Consider the following 19,789-nt stretch of genomic DNA (forward strand, 5'->3'; position numbering starts at 1 on the left):
TCAAGGGAGTCGTCTGTTTAAAATTTCTTGATCAACTACGGCAGGGGTCCCCAAACTATGGTCCCCAAACTATGGTCTGCGGGCCACATGCGGCCCCCTGAGGCCATTTATCCGGCCCCCACCGCACTTCTGGAAGGAGCACCTGTTTCATTGGTGGTCAGTGAGAGGAGCATAGTTCCCATTGAAATACTGGCCAGTTTGTTGATTTAAATTTACTTGTTCTTTATTTTAAATATTGTATTTGTTCCCGTTTTGTTTTTTTACTTAAAAATAAGATATGTGCAGTGTGCATAGGAATTTGTTCATAGTTTTTTTTATAGTCCGGCCCTCCAACAGTCTGAGGGACAGAGAACTGACCCCCTATGTAAAAAGTTTGGGGACCCCTGAACTACGGTATCCAAGGTGATATAAAAAAAAATGCTGATCTTCATAACCAAGTTCAGTTACTTTGTGCACATCATGGGGTCATTCCCTGAAAATTTCCTAGCATTGCTATGACTGGATCTAAGACATTAGGCGGATTCTAAGTTTCAAAAGGTCTACAAAAAGTATTTGGAATGCCCCTCCACCTCCCCATCCCAGCCTCTGCGGGCCCTCCCACCAAATGCTCACTAAAGGAAGAGACGCCATTTTCATTCAGAAAGGAGTAAGGACGTAACAGCTTCTCCCTGGATGATCCTCCCCAGTTACTCTGTTACTGACTATTGAACAAATTATTCTTAATAAAAAAAACTTATTTATTAGACACCCATATATGTATTTCGCATTAGCTATTTCATCATAGAAGGCTCTTGTGTTATGTTATCATATATCCATTTCTCCAAAAATCGTATTATTACGTGTAATTTCCCTTCCCTCCAGAACTAGGAGTAAAGCTGGTTAAGCTGCAATTACCAATAAAACGGCAATATAAAATGAGATGTGTATTTCCACAGGCCCTTCTCATTTTGCCCAACTCTCTGTAGGCGTGGGTAGTGCGAAGTTAAAATGCTTAAGACCAAGGTAATCAGATCACCGCTAAGTAAGTAAAATGTAGTTGCCTATACAAGGTAATACCGCTCCACCTGTGAAGAATGAGGAAACTGTAGGCAGTGCTACTGTCTGCCGTCCCTGTTGAGTTATTAGCAGCTAAAGAAAGAACCCTTGCCCTTGGCACATAAGCTATCACACTGGAAATAGATTTTTCCAAAAGTGCAATCTGATCATCCTTGCTGAATGTCTGTAAACTCAGAATTATTGCTGGAGTACCAAGGTAGACTGAGATTTTTAGAAATAAAAGGCCCAGGAGAATGAGTACACACACACACACACACACACACACACACACTCGTGCACCCTGCTTGGGGATTTTCACTGTGCCCAGAGAAATGAGCAGACTGCTTTAACCAGTGAGTGATTATAAAGTTTTGAGAGCCTGGGATATAACCTGCTCTGTGGAAGCAGGCACTGTGGGAGAAGGGTGACAGAAAATTGGTCAGTGCCATCCCTAACCCAAAGGTGCAGAGTTTGTAAGGGAGACATGAAAAGGGGCATTTACTAAGTAAAGGGACTGGTAACAAACGCTGCATTACGAGTCATATTAGTACAAATTTAATTGAGCAAATCTATATTGAATACCTCCTAAGCAGAAGGCCCTCTGCCAGGTGTCCCAAGAAATGAAAAGAGTAAGATTCAGGTCTGATTCATAAAGGGGAACAGAAGGGAAATGATCTCACTGTGGATCCACGACAAGGCCCTCTGCTCAGAGCTCAGCCCGCTAACTAATGGAACAGGCATAATGGTTCCCAAGGTGAACAGCAGCACCTCCGTTTTGCAGATGAGAAAACTGAGCTCAGAGTGACTTGCCCCAGATTCCACCTGCTGCCGGTCAGGATTCTGTCTAGGAAGGCCAGGGGAGACTGTGGCTCACACTAGACAGCCTCCTTGGAGAGCACTGGGTGTGCCACACAGGGCAAGGTTACCAAAGGCTGGTCCAGAGCTGGCCTGTGATGACCCACCGCTGGGTCCTTGCAAACCAGGTGCTGTGACTAGCTCAGAAAAGTAAGTTGATTAAATTGAAGGGACTCCATTTCTATGAAGTTGTTTCCTTCCTCTTGTGAAATTGAACATCCACATAGGACATGGTGGTCACCAGCAGATAGCAGCTATGTTATTTTGTAAAACTGTTTGTCTTTTCTAGAATAGTAAACTCAAACTGGGCACTCTGTGTCAATTTGCCATGTATTGTTTTGATGCTTTTTTTTTCTTTCAAATGGTGCTTGGCATCCAAACTCTGGAAAGCCCTAATTGAATAGACAATTTTGAGGTTAGTCTGTGCTCAGAGTTTAATGATATGGAAAATTCTAGAAACTTTCAGAGGATTGAAAAAAAAAAGAAACAAACAAAAAAAATACTGGAAGCCCTGTTTTTAAATCTATATCATTCTCCAACTCTCTTTCATACACAGTTTTTGATGAGTTGCTCAAAACACCAGAAGATACCCCATTCTATGCCCTCCCCAAAACCTTGTGCTACTTAGATACGTTGCATGATGTAGGGAGTGAGAGCCACTTCTATGAAAACAGGACAGAACTTCTGGCAAAGCGCGCGGAACGAAAAGGACTGTGTCTCCCAGTTAGTTTATTTTCCTACTTTAAAGGATAAACACAGCCACGGCCACTTCCGTTTGCCTTTCCGAATGATAGGAGGCTACCGAACAGCTGTCCACCGCCTCCCGCCTCAATGTCAACAGCTTGCTCAATCCTCACCTCTTCCAGAGCAGGTATCAGGCAGAGAGAGAGGGGAGCCAGGTATGTCAATGGCTGCAAAGGAAACATCTCATTTTAGCAGCATTTGCTCTGTGGGTCTGGCGAGAGCAGTGAGGGGGACGGCCGTGGCGAGGTGCAGACGAGAGAGCTGATCGCTCGCCCGAGAGGCAAGAACTTGGACTTTTCTGCTTCAGTGTCTCTTATGCCAATGGCATGTCTCCCTCTTCCAAACTCAAAGCTTTGTTCCTAACAAGAGGAATAAAGAGTCACAAAATATCATCTGACTTGCAGCTGTGTGCCGTCTCGGTTGTGCCAGCAAAGTGGCTGAACTGGCGCTCCCAGGTCCCAGCTCTCCCGAAGAGGAGGCAGCGCCAGTGCGCTCCATCCAATATTGATCAGCAATTGCCCGGCAAGAAGAAGGCTCTGAGCTGGTTAAGGGAACAGACCTCAGCCCTGGCCGGTTGGCTCAGTGGTAGAGTGTCAGCCTGGCATGTGAATGTCCTGGGTTTGATTCCCGGGCAGGGCACAAAGGAGAAGTGACCATCTGCTTCTCCAGTCTTTCTCCTTTTCTATCTCTCTCTTCTCCTCCTGCAGCCATGGCTCGATTGGAGCAAGTTGGCCCCGTGTTCTGAAAACGGCTCCATGGCCTCGCCTCAGGCATATATATCCCATAAGGCATTGCCCCATAGGGGGCTTGCCCGGTGGATCCCAGTTGGGGCGGATGTGGAAGACTGTTTCTCTGCCTCCACGCTTCTCACTTAAGAAAAATTAAAAGAAAAAAAAAAGAGGAACAGACCTCATCTATTTACCTTAGTAGTCCCCACTCCTGACGTGGTTACTGGCACGTAATAAGGATGTAATAGATTCTTGATGAATAAATAAGTGGACGGGACAATTATTGAAGGCACTTAGTTCAGCATGTTCTGTGAAGGTCAAGGCTGTGTCAGTGGAAGTAGCCCTTTCTTTAGGAAAAGTTATCGCAGTGCAATGATTGCTCAAGATTCTTTTTTGTCGAAACGTCTGCCTCTGTTCGTTTCTGTCTGCCTCTGCCCACGTATGTATATATACGTACCTATGTGTCTACCTATCTAACCGCTGCTCTGTCTCTAGGACAATCTCTGTTTCTCTCTCCTGTCTTTCTTCCTTGCTTACACTACTTTGCCAGTGGCTTGAAAGACTCACACCAGTAAAGTTTCAAAGGAAAAAAATGTCTAACCCAGTGTTTTCCTAGTCAAATAATGGATTCCACCCATCCCTGTCACCTGACTTTGCTTTCTGTCCTTCCAGTTCTTTCCTAGTGCCCAACCCCAGCCTCCTCAGTCCTCCGACGGTGGCCCATGCATGGCCTTGTGAGCTCTGAGGACCCTGTGGTCTCTGCCATTTGTTCTGTCCCCCAGACTCGGGGAGACCACCAGGATGCATGGAAGGTAGTAAGGGTTTACTCGGGAGGGCTTGTGAATTGTCAGGCATAAAAGGAAAACTCTAGGCAAAAATCTCACACGTCCTGTACTAAATGAGGCTTGTCTTCACGGTCAAAGGACAAAGAGAGCCCTGTTTCATTTGTTACAGTGTCTTCAATTTGATTTTTTTTCTCATTCTGTCTTTCAGCTTGTTGGTCAAGGTTGTTAAAGGAAAGAGGAGGTGCCGCAGTTCAGCAGCCTCTAATGTGAAAGTGAATGATGTTCCGACCTTCCCGGTATGTGACACTCCTTTCTGACTCCCAGTGAGACGCCCTGCATAGCCGCCCGCGCTTCCCACACCAGCCTCCCACTGACCTTTAACCACATCCAGAAGCAACAGAAGCCAGGCCTCGTAGCCAGCAGCGGCAGCCGCACTGTGCATGCTGGCTGTCACCGCCACCTGCTGCGGCGCTCAGCGGCGGGCAGGACCCTCACCCACAGGCCCGCTCAGGACCCTCACCCGCAGGCCCGCTCCTCTCCTCTCCGCACCGTGGAGGCGCCCTGGCCCCGCCCTGGATTGCCCACTTGTTCCTGGCGGACTTCCTTCCCGTACACATTCTGCACCAGCACTAACTAGTTCCTTGATCATAGCCTACGCTCTTCCACTCTCTGCAGAACCTGTCACCCCAAGGGAGCCCACACTTCACTCACATTGTGAGCTCTGCTTCCCTCGGACATCTGCCTCCGTCCCCCCAGCTTTCAAGCCCTACCTCACACACCCACACCCCGCCTTTATAAAGCCTTGCTTAATTCACACCATCTGCAAATTCTCTCTCATTTTCCTTTTCTTTTTTTTTGGTGGGCATCTAAAAAATGACTTTTGAGTGCCTAATCTCAATGTGTTATCTGTAAAACAGGGCACATAATACATGCCAAAAAGATTAAGAAATCAATAAATTCTAGCTTATTTTATTCATATAACACAAATTTTATTTTATTTTATTTCTATTATTAGTGAGAAGAGGGGGGGCAGAGACAGATTTCGCATGCTTCCCAACTGGGACCCACCCAGCATGCCCATGAGGGAGCGATGCTCTGCCCATCTGGGGTGTTGCTCCATTGCAACTGAAGCTATTTTTTAGTGCCTGAGGCAGAGGCCATGGAGCCATCCTCAGCTCCCAGGGCCAATTTGCTCTAATTGAGCCATGGCTACAGGAAGGGAGGAGAAAAGAGAGAGACAGAAAGAGAAGAAGGGGTGGAGAAGCAGATAGATGGTCGCTTCTCCTGTGTGGCCTGACTGGGACTCGAACGTGGGACTTCTACATGCTAGGCTGATGCTCTACTAAATTTTATTTTTATCATATATATATATATATATATATATATATATATATATATATATATATATCTTATCCATAATACCCATACTTCCAGAGAGCAGACACAATCTTTTTCATCTTTGTAAACATATATATATATGATATATATATGGAATGACTAAATTTAACTCCCTGCCTCAGTTTTCCATCTGTAAAATGGGCCTAAAAGGGCTTAGTTTTGTTTCAAAGCATTATCGTCAGGACAAATGAAGATACTGCATCTAAAAACATTTTGAAAAAGAAAAAGATTGAATGTTGACCAAGTGTGAGCTATTATTTAATAAAGTGTTATGCTCTGTGGGTATGAGTGAAACAGCGTTACCCTGTTTATCCAGTAGAGGGCAATGACACACACACACAAATATTCAAATTTCCTCTAAGAATCCAAAACTGTAAATTAAAAAATGAGAAACACTTTGGTATTATGTAAACAAAATAACACATTTTTTTTTCTGGATTCGACTGTTTTTTTTTTAATCTCTGTTACTGTGTTGTCTATCTATACAATTTATATGTGTAGAAGGGATCTTCGACTCTGTTGGGTATTTCCAGTGTGGTTCAATGACCTGATGTTCTAATCTCTCTACTCAAATTTCCACTTGCCCCTTAGCCCAGGGTGAGGAATGAGTATAGCCTCGCCAATGGGGAAATAATGCTCTTTTCACTGGTTTTATTACCTCGATCTACAGTGTTTCTTCCTGATCTGAAAAGCAGCCTGGACGGGTTTCCATGCTGGGAGGGGAGGGACCAGAGAAAGACTTGGCAAAACAACGCCAACCATTGTTTCCTCTGTCGCTTGGCTCCCCTTAGTCTGCTCTGTTGAGACACTGACCCATTGAGGAAGCCACCGACATTTTGTTAGGACAAGCTGAGTCTCTCAGAGATAAGGGAACACCAGAGGGTGGTGGATGAGTGAGTACAGGCGGCAGAGTACGCACTGCACACACTTCCACTCCCCACTGAATTCTGATCTCATGACATTTCAAACAGAAAGATGGCTTGAAGAGGTGCATACGTGTCTGATCTCTGCCCCTGAGGAATTCAAAGTTTAATATGGGGTCGTCACATATCACTTAAATGAACAAAATTTGAATAATACATTCAGTACTCCATGTGTGTCAGGCACTGGGCTAGGGAGGGTCAGATGCGACAAAGATGAGACTCAGTTCTTACCTTCAGGGAGTTTGCAGTCTAGACCAGAGGGTGGAGGAACCCATGAAAGCAACCACAAATAAATAGATGCAAATATGGCTGTCATAAAATGACTACAGTCGGTTATAACACCTTTTGCAGAAACAGATTAGTTCCAAGGATTGTTGTATCAGGGAACAACTTGAGCATAACATGAATTTTGCATCTGATTGTGTTTTATTTCAGCTGCAAGAAACAGTAGGTGGATGCAGGAAGTTGTACCACGATGAACTGAAGCAGTGACAGGATATCCAAAGCCACACGCAGACGTGCGCCCGCCCCGTCAGCTCACCGAGGGGCTCTGAGCCCTGTGCACCAGGCTCTGGCGTGATAACTCTCCCTCCAGTTCCACCTAGCCCGACCTCCAAAACCACACGCAGACGTGCGCCCGCCCCGTCAGCTCGCCGAGGGGCTCTGAGCCCTGTGCACCAGGCTCTGGCGTGATAACTCTCCCTCCAGTTCCACCTAGCCCGACCTCCAAAGCCACACGCAGACGTGCGCCCGCCCCGTCAGCTCACCGAGGGGCTCTGAGCCCTGTGCACCAGGCTCTGGCGTGATAACTCTCCCTCCAGTTCCACCTAGCCCGACCTCCTACTTAGCCAAGACTCACAAGTGGAACCCTTCTGATGCCCACTTTAAGCAAACTTGGGGTCTTTTTTAAGGTCAAGTGCCCTATCTGTTGTATTTATCATTTTAAACCATATTATCAGTGTAAAATGGAGCTGCTGTTTTCGTTTGGTTTTCTGTCTTTTTTGTGTGTTATTGTGTCGCTCAGCAGTGATTTTGCTTGGCGTGTCCCTAACTCCATTTTCCCCCATACGTCCTATTTTCATTGCCTGGTTTTGCACAGCACAGTGGTTTTTAGGGGCACATATTGTTGCAGAACATATAGCAAGCCCTTGCGTGCATACAGCAAGGAGCTCCGGCCCTCGAAAACGGGAGAAGACCCCCGGGTGGAACGGGCTGTCCTGCCAGGAGCATGCAGCACCACTGCGATATGGATGAGGATGGGAACTTTATTTTTCTCCTATTTGTTTTAACTTGCCTCATTATAAGACCAACAGCAGACAAAAAAACAAAACCTTTAAAATGGCTTATAAAAATGCAATTAATTCAGCAAGTCAAAATACATGGAACATAACTTTAAAAATTAGGCAGAGAGAACATAAAAAGAAGCAGGTAAGGGGAAACCTGGGCAGATAAGCTCACAAAAGCCATGCTTTAAGTGCCACACAAAAATCTGCTAGACAAACCACACATTTGTCTCTAAGCTTCCTAGCGATCAAGGTCTGGATTCCTACTGGTCCGAGTTGATCCAGGGAGGATTTAACAAAAGCTATGCTGGATCCTACAACATACCTACTAGTCACATGCAACTAGAACACTTGAAATGCAGGTAGTTCAGAGTGTGATGTGCTAAGTATAAAATAGACAGTAAAATCCAAAGCCACACAAACAATAACGTAAAAATCTCATTAATCATTTTATAATGATTACATGTTAAAGTGATAATATTTTTTGATTAAATAAGATACATTACCAACATTTATTTTACTCATTTCCTTTTTTTTTCAATATGGCTACTAGAAAATTTTTAATTATAATGCACCCGCACATCTGTAGCTCTCATTATATTTGTTTTAGGCCTCCCTGAGCCAGGAGAAGGTATAGGCTGCCCATGGTTATAGATGATCCTCGAAACAGACCTACTTCTGGGAAATGGTGAGTTCAAATGATGCTTCGTGACAAATGTCTGTGATGAGAACCTCTATGCGCTTGGTAAGGGAATCAGCCAGTTGTTTTAGCAATTAGCTAAAATGAGAATAACATTAATGTGCTCTTGGGAAAAGCAAGGAGCCTGATTAGTTCATGAGCCAAAGAAAAGACTACACCGCCTTGCTGGAAGAAAGATCAAGAAACAAACAAGGATTAATCTGATGAGATGCAGTGTAGGGTGTGTGTCCTTGAACCTATGCCCATGTCTGCATGTGTGTGCCTGGCCACGTGTGTGTCCTATGTAGCCTCGTGGTGTATGTGAGTGTGTGTGCATGCACGCATGTTCTTATATATGCACTTATGTATGCATTTCTGGTGTACCTTATATGTACACATGTTTGTGTGTACCCATGTGTGTGCCTGTGTGCCCATTTATGTGCAAGACCACTTCTATGCATCTGTGGTCTTTTATATGTGTGCACATGTGTATCTTTAGGTTTTTCACATGTATATGCATGTTCTTGTGCATATGAATGTGCACAGAGTGTGTCCTTGTGTTCAGTGTGTGCCCATGCATTGTGTATGCCTTTGCACGTGTATGTATGTCTTACTTGGACATGGTGTAGGTAAGGATATTGGGTGGGAGGGAGAAGTGAGTGTGGAAAGATATACTCAGAGGTTAGCCCAGAGGATGAAGGATTTTATACATCAGGTTTGGAACTCATCCTGTAGATATTGATAAGTTTCAAACCAGAAAGTGCTATGGATAGTTTTGCATTTTGACAGGCCGTGTTAGCTGCACTAATGAAATGACAACTGGACAGGGACCATTGTATTGAGGAAAGGGACAGTGATACATTTTTACAATTTCTCAAAAGTTAGAAAACATAATATTGAAAACTGACATTTTTATATAATCTATATTCTTTTGCTTTAGGTGTCTAAAAATCTGAAATGAACACTGGAACTCTCTAGTAAGAAACCACCCAGAGGAGGGTGGTTTAATATGTCATGTACTTAATCATTACATTGGGTAGCATCATTGTATTCCTTCATTATATGCAAAGGCATCTCATAAGGTTTTTGTGGGTTTTTTTTTTCTTGTTTTGGTTATCTTATGAGAAGGACCTTCCTGTTCTCCTTCCCCTTGGACTGAGAAATAAGGAGGACTCCCCTGTGATTCTGAGCTTTGTCCTCAGTTTGCTGGATTCGGAGCTAACTACTAAACTCAGAGCCCAGAGCAGAGGTTGTGACCCAGAAAGCTACCTGCTTCTCTGCCCTAAGCACTTGTAAAGACTTGAGCGCTGTTCTCAGAGGATAGGCGGGATCTGCAGCCTCCCCTCCCCTGTCAATCACTTTTACCTCTGACCCACTCCCTTCTTAATCTCCTTAATCGGGTCCATTTACACAAACACAAAGGGGTGATGTCACCGCATGTGTAGTTAGGGTATCTGTGCCTTTTAGGAAGGTTAACATCAAAGAACATGCTTTTCCTACCCACAGTCTCAGAGAGTGGCTCATGTTAACTGCTCCGGTTCCTCCATAGTAATAGGCTCTGCTACATCAGTGGGAGAAAAATATGAAGACAGAGGCTAAGGAAGTCTCCAGAAGTTCTGATCAATCCTCGGCTTGTCATGTCTTTACCTGGCACTACCTTGGAATGCTACAGCTTTTACAGAATAGGAGTGACAAAATCTCCCAGCCTTCCAAAACTTAGATTTCAGTGAAGTCATTTAAGTGTTAAGGATGCTATCAAATACTTGAACTACTGCTCACAGTAATTAGGGGATATTTTGTTACGACATATTCATTTTGAAATATCCCCTAATTTTCATGAGCAGTATATTAAGATGAAAATAATTGATCTGAACCATTTGACAAAACTCTACATGGAATAGAGAGTGCACCTAGCAGATTGAGCCCCGGACGAAGGCATGTAGGTGGGTAATGGGGAGCGCTGGGGCACTGGCCCTCAGGACATGCACATGAACACACAAGTCAAAATAGAGAGGTGCCACCCGAGAGGAGTCCCCAGGCTGCTCATGGGGGCCTCAGGTTTAAAAGTTCCACCGTGGAAGTGAATGGTGGAAATGGGGGCTTTCGGAGGGTTTTACGTCACTCAGTCCATTTCACTTTCGTTCTGTTCCTCTTACTCCAGCAGCCGTCATCAGCAAAGGGCCATTGGGGTGAAGCAGGAAACTGTTAGAATATTCCAGATAGAAGGCAGTAAGAGCTTCAAAGTCGATGATGGTGGTCAAAATGAAAAAGAGGGGGAAAAGAGCTAAGATAAAACATTTTCAGTGATTGGATGTGGAAGAGAAAAACAAAAAGAGAGCATGATTGACTCAGAGTTTCCAGACAACTGGGTGGGGCTGCCCAAAATAAAGGAAACAGAGGTGGTGAGGACCACAGTTCACAAGATGAGAAAGAATCCAATTTTGAGATAATGTTTTTCTTTCTTTCTTTTTTTTTTTTACTTTTAATTATTCTTTTTAGAGAAGAAAGAGAGAGAAACAGACACAGAAGCAGAAGCAGGAACAGAAATAGAAGCGGAGGAGGAGTAGAAAACATCAACTGCCATATGTGCCTTGACCAGGCAAGCCCAGGGTTTCGAACCGGCGACCTCAGCATTTCCAGGTCGACACTTTATCTACTGCACCACCACAGGTCAAGCAAGTATTCAATTCTGAATGTTTTTTATTTGCAGTGGTTTGGAACACCACTGAAGACATGTCCAGGAGCCGTCAGATGTGTGGTTCTGAAGCTTGAGGCGTGGTGTGAACTACACGCACAACCTTAATAAGTCAGCGGGGCACCGAAGCATAAGGAAGCCTGACTGTGGCTGGACAAACCAGGGAATTGTATCAGTTAAGAGTCATGGCTCAGACTCAGCCCGAGTCTGGGAAGCTCAATGTTCCAGGCACTAGTGGACAAAAGGAGTCCATAAAGGAAACATCAATAGGAAATATCAAAAACAAAAGGGGAGAACAACCAGAGAAGAGCCAGTGTCATGGAAGCCAGTGTGAGCCCTTGAAGCCAGTGCGCTGAGCACTGAGTACCAGAGAGGAATCGTCCTGGATAAGAAGAGGGGGAAGGGCACAGCTGAAAGGGAGACAGCACTGCGCGCTGCGGGCACCCTCTGGCTACTCCCCACCAGGAAGTCAACAGATTTCTCCTCTTAGAGCATCAGTACATAGCACGACGCTTCGTGCTGAACAAGGGCTTAAATGGAAATTAATCAAAACAAAGTGACTTCCAAAAAGAAAAAAATAATGGTAAGTGACCAAATTGAGTCCTATTCCATTAAAAAAACATAATCATCATGGGTAATGTTTATGCTCAACTTTCTTTTTTTAATTTTTTTAAATTTATTCATTTTAGAGAGGAGAGAGAGAGAGACAGAGAGAGAGAGAGAAGCAGGAAGTATCAACTCCCATATATTCCTTGACCAGACAAGTGCAGGGTTTCGAACCAGTGACCTCAGCATTCCAGGTCTACGCTTTATCCACTGTGCCACCAGAGGTCAGGCATATGCTCAACTTTCTATAAAATTCCTTTAGAGTAGACACATCATCTCATATAAACCTGACAGCAACCCATGTCTTAGATGGCATTATTGTCCTGGTTTTGACATGAAGAACTTGAGGTTGATAACTTGCCTAAACTCATATTGGCAACATGTGGCCAATGAGGGACTCGAACTTGGGTCTTCTCAATTCAAGCCCATGCTTTCACCATCGTATCACACTGAACCCCTTTTCTTTAGTGAGGTTTATATATATATATATATATATATATATATATATATATATATATATATATATATATATATATATCTGACACAGCACACAAGAGAAACCTGGGACCTGACAATATGCAAGTCCCCAGGCTTTACCCCAGGATTTGTGGCTGGTGTGATTTAGCTAATGTGACAATACTGACTTGGAGCTACAGAAAATGGGAGCTTCCACCGCCACGCTTTGAGGCTGCTTCTCTCTGCAAACGATTGCTGCTCGCATAGCTGTCTGTCCACCAAATATACTCCCCTTCTCCCTCACTGACAGCCAGGTTTGTCTGGAACGGTGATGCGTTCAGCCTCAGAACTCACCGCCCAGTTTCCCGAGGCAAGGAGCGGGCATGCAACTGGGTCCCAGGACAGACTTGGCTGGCAGCTCGCTGTGCGCTATTTGCTCATTGCTCTTCCTTCTGAGAAGATACACACACTGGCTGGAGGTCCAGTCACCATTTTCTGAACATAGGGACAGAAGCCATAGGTTAAGGGTACACGGAAAGAGACTGGCTTCTGACAGCCCATCCGAACTCTCCTACCGGCCATGAATCGCCCACCTACACATTTCTTGTTCTGTGTGAAAATTGAAGTCTTTACTTCATTAAGATGCAGTCTTGCAGCTATCCTGTTCCTTGTGGAATGTGGTCCCAACCAATACAAACAGCATCTGTTCCAGTGTTTCAGTTTCACCGCCCAGCCTACTTCATTATCCCCTTTCAGGATCTGAGTCTGTAAGTGACAATTTAGAGGTACAGAAAGAGGAGTCATTGCTTCACTAAAGGGCACAGACAGGCAGCTTGTGCTAAGGAAAGATCCTTTCAAACTAAAGAGTTTTTCCTTCTTTCAGGATAAACTAGAAATAAGCAAAAAAGTAAAATACTTTACAGCCTAATAGAAATAATTTTATACTACAGAATAGGGATGCAGAGATTGGGATTTTAAAGTTATATGGATTGTGACACTCATTTCAGCTCTGTTATTTGCTAGCTATTTTACAGTGGACAGGTTACTTAATTTCTAAGCCCTGATTCACTTATCTACAAACTGATAATTATACCAATTTTATAGGATGGTTATAGGTATTGCATGGAAAAAGGTAGAGTACCTTGTACAGTGCTTGCTACAATCAACAGAACCTTCACTAATGATCAATATGAACATTAAGGGAGATTATCTATGCTACTTTCCGCATAAGCCACTTTGTATAAGATATGTCCTTCTTCCCCTGCTCTTAGTCACAGAAGTGGGAGTGATTCTGAGAACCCAGGCCACCTTCAGGTTAAAGTTATAGCCACTGGTGGATGATCTGCCCAGAGTCTAGGACAGAGCCAGAAAACTACTCTACTCCATCAGCAAGAGAAAAGCAAACTGAACCGTTCAAATGAGGCCAGAGACCCAGGACCTGGGGCACCTCCCCTCACCCTCACTTCCTGTTGGCTCCCAAGAAAGTAAGAATCAACATCTCTCTTGCAAAATGCCAAGTTATTGTAGGGTGACTTTGGAACTTTCTTGTGCAACACGAGGATAAAAAAAATAACAATCCTTATTTATAAACCTAAATGTATTGTTCTCTAATCTAGTGTTCTTAACCCCTTTTGAAGTCTCAAATTTCTTTGAGCGTCAGATGAAAGTTACGTACCCTTTTTACTAAAAGGCATGGACCCACCCACTAAACTTTGCTTATAATTTTTCGAGTTTTCAGAGATACCCTAAAGACAACCCAGGTGCTTGCAATGGGTTCACAGACTCAGGTAAACAGTTCCAAATCTAAGCATTTTTCTTCTTTCTGTGTATCAGCTGTCATCCTGCAGAGCCCCGGTATCTCACTCATATTTTATGTTTAATGGGTTTGTAGTGTAAGGTAACAGTGAGCTTCCCTTTCATTGCCTTCCAACAAAGGCCTGGCTTTCTAGACTTCAGAGCTGTGGGGAAACAAAGCTTGTTTTAGGTTTGTTCCTGGGGGGTGAGAGTTGTTTTCATTGTTTATTTACTTGGTTAGTTTTCCCGTTTGGGTTTTCCCCCCCTGATCCGTAGTTCTTGGCAATGGCTCTCCGGCAGTCCAGGGCAAAGGTGTCTGGGCTTGTTTCCTTACGCTGGTGGCAGGTAGGTCTGGAGGCTCACAGGTGAGCCCATCTTTTTATTAAGAAAAAGGAGACCACAGCCTCCTGCCTCTGGCTCGTGTCAGAATGACCCATGTCACCAGCTGCCTCGATGAAGTGGGATGCTTCTTGTTCGTTGCAGGTTTCTATACTGTGTGCTGTTGCTGAAGGTAATCTCAAAACCAAGTCCCTATGCTGAAAGGCAAAGGTAAAAAGAAGGGACAGTGAAGGACTGTAAACTCACATGCCTCATAATGCATTGCACTGTTTGGACAATCAAGTAGCTGCACTGTCAGCCGCTGACAAAGTTGAGTGCTGATTACTGTTTACTATATGCCAGGCACCTCTCAAAGCGACTAAAATGAACGGCCTCATTTCACAACCACCTTACCCGTAGGTACTATTACTATCCACACGTTACAGCTAAGAGAGCTGAGGAACAGAGTTACAGAATTTATTAAAAAAAAAAAAAAAAGAAAGAAAAAGAGAAAAAGAGAGAGGAAGGATCAACTACTTCCCTTACATTCCTCACAATAAGAAGCATGATCCCTAGATCAGGGATCCCCAAACTATGGCCCCCGCCGCACTACCGGAAGGGGCACCTCTTTCATTGGTGGTCAGTGCATCCTGTGCTCCTGGAGTACTGTATGTGGCCGCACCGAGAAGCGTGCATCGCTCACGTACAGTACTACTTCCGGTGACACAGGATGCACATGTCTTGGCTCCGGAAGTGCGTCATATCACTTGTTACGGCTAGCAGTGACAAATTTGGAACCGGACATTGACCATCTCATTAGCCAAAAGCAGGCCCATAGTTCCCATTGAAATACTGGTCAGTTTGTTGATTTAAATTTACTTGTTTCTTATTTTAAATATTGTATTTGTTCCCATTTTGTTTTTTTACTTTAAAATAAGATATGTGCAGTGTGCATAGGGATTTGTTCATAGTTTTTTTTATAGTCCGGCCTATAACAGTCTGAGGGACAGTGAACTGGCCCCCTGTGTAAAAAGTTTGGGGACCCCTGCCCTAGATAGATTGGCATAGAATATTTGGGAGTTCATAATGCAGTGCCAATAACATAGTCTATTCATCACCCTATTCTAAGTGACAAATGTATGTCACATAATTACTACACTGGGCCTGGAACTCAGGTCGCAACTTTCTACTCTACGCCCTCTGACTCTCCAATGCAACCAGATTTCCTAGAACATTGGCCATCATTGGCTTCAGTATTGCTCAGTACAGTGAATCCAAAATACAGAAAAGTCAAAGATGATGCTACTTCTAATTATGTCACATTAGAAGTGCCCCCCCCCCATCACTTAAATTTTATTGTGAAATTTTTGTTATCTTCTCTCTTCTCTATTTTTGGTTACTAGAACTCTTGGTTCAACCTTCCCCAAATGATCAGTTCTATTGCATCTAAGTGGCGGACACAGTGAAGACATTTAAGTTAATCTTTGGATCCTTAGGTGACAGCTTCCCCTGTAGTCCTCTCGACTTTCTCCTCTCCGGTATAGAAGCCTGCCCTCAGGATCAGATCACATGGAAGTCCTTTACACCTTAGTGAGGATTGTAAAGCACGGATACCCCTCTCAGGGGCATTTGTGTTTAAACGTTGGCTCTCAGAATGGCATGAAATGAATGTCTTCCTGTGAGAGGAATTGGAGATATTTAGGGACTGTACTTTGAGGGTTTTTGAAATGAGTGCAAGGCATCCCACCGCTCCAGCTTCAGGTAAGAATGTCCTGAAAGCCATCTCCACTGAGAGCCGCCCGATTCTCGTGAAAATGCAATTGTCACCCTCCTCCCGGAAACACTGAATTCTTTTAGGGCGCGCTGAAATTTTCTGCCGGAAAGAAGCGGTAAAATGGATTCGCTCGCCAAGGGTTCCGCTTGAGCAGAGAGTCTGGAGTGACAGGTACTTCTAACAACTATTTGGAAATTGTGTCTGCCTGGATTTATTTTCATTTATCAAATATTATTTTGCTACCGTACCTAAGGAGGTGTAACTAATGTCTCCAATTGCACTTCCCCGCACCCTGGCCTCGTGCCCGCCAGCCCTGTGGGAGAAGGGCGTCAAGTGACATCGGCAAGACTGCTCTTTAATAGCCGACATTATTTTATTAAGGAAAATTTGTCTTGCCCTTTTTTCCCCTCTCAAAGGTGCCACATGGACAGATTTGGGTTTTTCTTGGCTGAGGGAAGGAAGGGGCCGGGGAAGTGGCTTTGCTTCCCCTCCGGCGCTTCCAGCGCCAAGTTTGGGAGGCGCCTGCTGAATGCAATCGCTCTCCGCCGCTAAAATTTCAGGTGTGCATTTCATCTCAGAAACGCACAAAGCCTGCGAGCGGGTGACGGCGTCAGAGGGGGGGTTGCTGTCAGTTCCCTGGGATTCTGTTGCAACTCCCAGCCGGCCCAGGTGTGTTCCCCGCAGGTAAGGCGGGAGGCCCCGCTGACTGCCACGTCTCTTTGTTGCGCGTTATCTTGTTAGTTAAGCTGTCAAGAAAAGTTGCCAGTGAGGAGGTTGGGGGGTGGAGAGACACACAGAGTTTAATCCAATTAAAACTTCACTGGCTTTTCCACATTCCTGGCATCCTGGCTCTACCGAGGAAGGGATCTTTTCAGCATGAAGATGGCAAGGGGGGTCCTTAACCGTTTGTGTTGCAACAAGGTATCCTGTAGGACAGAAGGCACCAGAGAAAGGATCTGCGGGACCGGAGATAAAAAGAGCTCGCGTTCAACTGTTTCCTCCACGGCCTGGAACGCAGTGCTGTTTTCGGTGTGAAAAGACTCGGTGAGCCTGCCAAGTGAGGAAGCTCTCCCTCCTGCGACCCAGGAGAGGTTTTTTTTTTTTGCAGCAGATGTTTTGACCTGACTTCTAAGAAGGGATTTGGTGATCCCCGGAAGATCTTTCCTTTGAGGGCTGGAGGAAACAATGACTACAGCACTGGAGGCCTTGGACTTAAAACTAACAAATGTGCTCAGATTCAAATCTACACCATCACGTTTTGACACATATTGACACAGATGGTATATTTTAGCGCTAAATCTATTTTTCTTTGCTCACAATGGGAAACATGCCGTGCGAGCTCCCCTGACAGAATAGTTTCTGAATGAAATCTGTCCTCAAAGTAAAAACCTATGCGTGAGTGAGGCGAGCGCAGAGGTCTTCTGGAAGGACTGGGCCGGGTGAGCAAGAACAGGCTCTGTCCTCCGCGGGGCTGAGGGAGAGAAGAGGGGGGCGGAGGGCTGGGAGTAGGTGTGGGGAAAGGAAAGAGAAGAGAATCCTGCCTGGATGAAGGCCGCTGCTTCAGATACTCAAAGATTGCATTTCCATTGGAGTTTTACAGAAAGGATGCTCATGACCAGAGATCCTGATGCTCTCAGAAAATAACACTGTACTCTTTCTGAAACATTCCTATTACCTGGAAAGCTGATACTGTGAAACAAGGATGTGGAATTATATGGCTGCATGAGTTAAAATTGCACACACACACACAAACATACACACACACAGTACGTATTTGTATATGTCTGATACATAACAACACTATGGTTAGCTGTGGTTTTTGTTTTTCATGGTTTCAGTTACCCATGGTCAATAATGGTCTGAAAGTTAAATGGAAAATTCCAGAAATAATTCATGTTTTACACTGCACAACATTCTGAGTACAGTGATGAAATCTCGTGCCGTGCTGCTCTGTCCTGTCTAGAAGTGACTCATTCCTTTGTTCCTTGTACCCATGCTGTGTAAGCTCCCAGCCTGTCAGTCACTTAGTAGGCCTCTAGGTTATCAAATCAGTTATCAGAGACAGAGAGACCATATTTATCTATTATTAGTTATTGCTGGGAATCTATTACTGTGCTTAATTTAATAATTAAACTTTACCATAGGAAGGTATGTATAGGGGGAAAAAATTAGTATATTTAGGGTTTGGTGATTTCTACAGTTTCAGGAGTCCATGGGGCATCTTGGAAAGTCTCCTTCTTGTATAAGGGGGACAGTTGTATTCATACTGGCCAGTCCTAGATGGAGAAGGGGAAGTGGGGGTTATTTTACATTTTTTTATAATTTAAAAAACTTGAGTTCTAATAAAACAATAAGGTAATTATGGCCAAATTTAGTTAAATTTACAATTCTCTTACACTCTAAATCAGGGGTCCCCAAACTACAGCCCGAGGGCTGCATGCGGCCCCCTGAGGCCATTTATCCAGCCCCCGCCGCACTTCCGGAAGGGGCACCTCTTTCATTGGTGGTCAGTGAGAGGAGCATAGTTCCCATTGAAATACTGGTCAGTTTGTTGATTTAAATTTACTTGTTCTCTATTTTAAATATTGTATTCGTTCCCATTCTGTTTTTTTACTTTAAAATAAGATATGTGTAGTGTGCATAGGGATTTGTTCATAGTTTTTTTATAGTCCGGCCCTCCAACAGTCTGAGGGACAGTGAACTGGCCCCCTGTGTAAAAAGTTTGGGGAACCCTGCTCTAAATGTTTCCTGAAGACCATGACAGCTCTGTCCTCTTATGTGCAATAGAAGATTAAGTATCTAATGGTGGGTGTCAATTAATATTTAATGATTAAACTGAAGTAATCTTTTCTTTTATTAAAGAATAAAATTCAAGTTTTATCTACCTAGGAAGTCTTGTTAGATAACAGTTAGGAGAATATTTTACCTTTTTTATGCAAAAGCTTTAAAAATATCTTCTGGTACGATATATATTATTAGTGTATTAAAGTGATTTTTTCATAAAATAAAAATTATAGACCTCTTTGACAAGTTAGTATTTTTTCATATTCTATTTTTACACCCAAACAAAAGTCACAAGCTCAAAGTGTCACTTATCATTTTCAGGGAGGGGGTGGTCCATGGAGCTCTTGAAATCTACCCAGGTACCAAGTTATCAATGGATGGTTATATCAGATGTTTATCAGAATTAACTGTGAAACTTAACTGAGTTTAAAGCAATGGATATTAGATATAGAAGAATGGAAAGACAGTGTTTTTTTAAAATATCTTTACAGATGAGCTTGCTCTAACATGATCATGTCTGTCCATTGGGGTTCCTGAATCTTTGGCTAAGAACCTTCACTTGTAGTTTTCCCTGGTTTCTGCTTTTCGTTATTGTTGTTTTTCTAATAAGCAGGGAGAAATAAGGAGCTCTGAGGGAAGGCAGTTGAAATCTATGGGGAGTGATTTCAGACACATGCTGTAAAAGAGAGTAGGCCCAGGAGTGATTCCCTGTGATTAGCTGAGAAGCACTCTGGGGACCTGGCAAGGATCAAGTATTCAGGTGAGGCCATGGTGGTGGGGTGCAGGCTGAAAATAACCCCTAAATCTTCCCAGAAGATACAGCTGTCTGCTGCCCTATATATCGCCTCCGCTCTCTCTATTGATACCAGTTAGTCCAAGTCCTTCACAATCTATGAGTTGGGATAGACTTTGTTCAGTAATTGAACAAAGGT

Source organism: Saccopteryx leptura, chromosome 1 (assembly GCF_036850995.1).
Source record: "Saccopteryx leptura isolate mSacLep1 chromosome 1, mSacLep1_pri_phased_curated, whole genome shotgun sequence".
Classification (NCBI taxonomy): Eukaryota; Metazoa; Chordata; class Mammalia; order Chiroptera; family Emballonuridae; genus Saccopteryx; species Saccopteryx leptura.